Source organism: Eulemur rufifrons, chromosome 25 (genome assembly GCF_041146395.1).
Source record: "Eulemur rufifrons isolate Redbay chromosome 25, OSU_ERuf_1, whole genome shotgun sequence".
Lineage (NCBI taxonomy): Eukaryota > Metazoa > Chordata > Mammalia > Primates > Lemuridae > Eulemur > Eulemur rufifrons.
The window spans coordinates 1,215,809-1,218,681 of record NC_091007.1 but is presented as its reverse complement, the minus strand read 5'-3'; positions in this window follow the sequence as shown (position 1 = coordinate 1,218,681).

The window sequence follows — 2,873 nt, the reverse complement described above, 5'->3', positions numbered from 1 at the left end:
TGTTCAGAACTTTCCTCAAGTCTGTGAGTTTCTTCAAGTTTTTAACTGTAAGTTTTTCACTAGTGAACAGTAAGAGGGTTTAGAAAATCAGGAAGAAAGAAGGGGAGATGCCAGATATCAATAGAAGGGAGGTGACAATGGCAAGAAAAATCCTTTCCAAGGATATACTTTTAATGACCCATCAAACTTTAGATTCTATGATTTTTGGAAGGCTGTACAAATGGGAGAAATCTGGAAGTTATTTTTTTCTGTTCAGTGACATTTAACCCATGTATGTAAATATCACAGAAGCTGGGAAATGCCAGTCTCTCCTTCAAGGCCTTCTTCAGCAGGAATCAGGGGAGCCTCACAAATCTGTCAGCCCCAGGGAAGACTCCGACCAGCTGCCACTCCTTACCTGCCTTGGGGCTATCGTGGTGTTTGTCACTGTTAGTCACTACAGGAGCCTAAAATCCCTGGTGCCCAAATAGCTGTGTCCATCACTTTGGAACATCAGCAAAACCCTTTTACTCTTGATGTCTATAAATGTTCTCGCTGCTCCCTCTAGCTGCAGCCCTGTTCTTCCTAGCAGCACTGTTTCCCAGTGTTTGCTGATTTTTGCTATCCACTCTTTCTTTCCTCACAGTGGTTTTACAAAGCGTAAGAAACCCTAAAATCAAATAGGCAGTGCAAATGTTGCCATCTCCTGCCAGAATCACAAATGAGCTTGAACATTAAGTGTTCCCCAAGTGCCACCTGGTGGCAGACTTAATTGACAGTTTTCATGTGGCCTTGGGAAATAGTCCATAAAATACAATACTATAGTCAATCCTCATTATGCAGCTATTTTGAAATACACAATATGTTACTAACTATAGGTGTCCTAGTCTGCAATGGAACATCAGAACTTATTCCCCCTCCAACTGCAGCTTTGTACCCGCTGACCAACTTCCCCTCCCTGCCCCAGCATCGAGTAACCACTGTCCTACCCTCTACTTCTGGTTTAGGTGTAAGTGACGAGTGGCATATGCTAAATAGTATGGCTAGATCTGTGACTCTGGGAGATAAAGGAAATAAAAAGTACATACAAGCACACACACACCATGCATGTGCACACAGAGTACGAGGTGCTGACTGTATACGTGCTTTCTGTACACCACTTAATCCTGATGCCCTTAGGTAGGCAGTGGTGACAAATGTAAGGCTTAAGAGACTATCTGCACAAAGTCACACAGCTAACAAGTGACAGGGAGTCAGAAACATGGAAATGTTAAGTCCATGGGGGTGAAGCTGGGGGGAGTCAGAAATTGCCTGGTGACATGGGGGTGGCAGGAGACCCTCTAAGTACCCTCCTATTTCTGGTCCTTTGCCAACAGCCGTACTAAACCTCTCTCCTTGCAGACTGGCCAAACCATGGCACCTCACCCTCAAGTCTACCCCCACTAGAATGAGCCTCACTCAAGGTTCTCTTGTGCAAATAAACAGCTTTTCATTTTGTGATGGCTGCAGCAATCCTCTCTCTCTCGGAGCCCAGAGCCAGGAGATTCCTACATGCCCAGCTACATCTGGAAGATTGGGCAGGGAGGTGGACATGAGGAATTGAGGAATAAGACGATGGTGATAAAAATGGCCAGAGTAACAACCCATCTTCACTGAGACTTTTCGACAGCATTGTGAGGTGCTATAATTACCCTCACTGAACAGATAAGGAAACTGAGGCCTGGGAAGATAAAGTAGTCTGCTTAGGATCAGAGAGCCCACATTCCTGTCTAGCAGCCCTGCCTGTGGTAAGGTGGAATTGGGAAGTGACATGGAGGGAACTGTGCTCAAACCAGGCCCCTCTGGCCCCCGGGCAATCCTTGTCTGCCTTCAGATGGGGCAGGAACTCTGAGAGGTTGCCATGGAGATGGACAGGGGCAGGGGATGGGGTTGGGGAGAGGGCAGGTGGCAGACACAGGAAAAGGGGAGTGTGACCATCGGGGACACCATGGGGCAGACATCAGATTTTCTTTCTGCTGAACTCCCTCTGGATAGGAGCCAAGGAGTCAAAGAGAAGTTATGTCCCTGGAGAATCAGTGTGAAACTGAGGGCACAGAGCTAGGCCAGACGCGCTGAGAGGCGGCAGCAAGGGGCAGTGCCCATGGCCCCTGGATAGCACTATGTCCATGAAACCCACCGTGCACCAAGCCAGTCTGGTGTGAGCACCCCTCTGCCAGGGCCTCTTCCCGATATGCTGAGTCTCAAAAGGATAAACAAGCAGATGCAGAGAAGGGAGCCATCTGATTTCCTTCATCTCTGATTTGGGGTTTCAACAGGTATAATTTGACTTACCAGAAGACCTTGTTAAAAATAGTATTTAAAAAGTAAAATTTAGATTTTAAATCAGAAAAAAGAAGCCTCTCTTTTAAACTGAAACTGTCCCAGATTTACCCCGTTTTCCTCTCCACATATGGAGGGAAGGATTTTGCTTTAAATCACCTCAGGGGCACTGGCAGGGCACAGGAGGTCAGACAAGAGGGGCCTGGCTGACAGTCGCTGGAGCTGAGTAATGGGACAAGGATTCATTACTCTGTTTCCTCAACTCTGTATGTGGTTTAAATATTGCCATAAAACGATATTTTCTTAAAATGTGAAGGTAAGTTTTATTCATGAGTCATCAATATCTTCTTTCAGAGAGTAGAGGCCACACAAGCTGTCACACAGAAATCCCATTTTCGTCACTTAGAACACACACAATTCTTTGGATTTCTCAGACAAGTCGGCTACTGTTCCAGGTGGGAATGCACCCAAACCTACCTCCGCAGGGCCCATCTGCGTTGTGGCCCCAGAGCCCCTGCAGAGGTGGTCAACATCACCACCAGCATCCATCTGTCTGGGCCAAGCAGAAATGACAG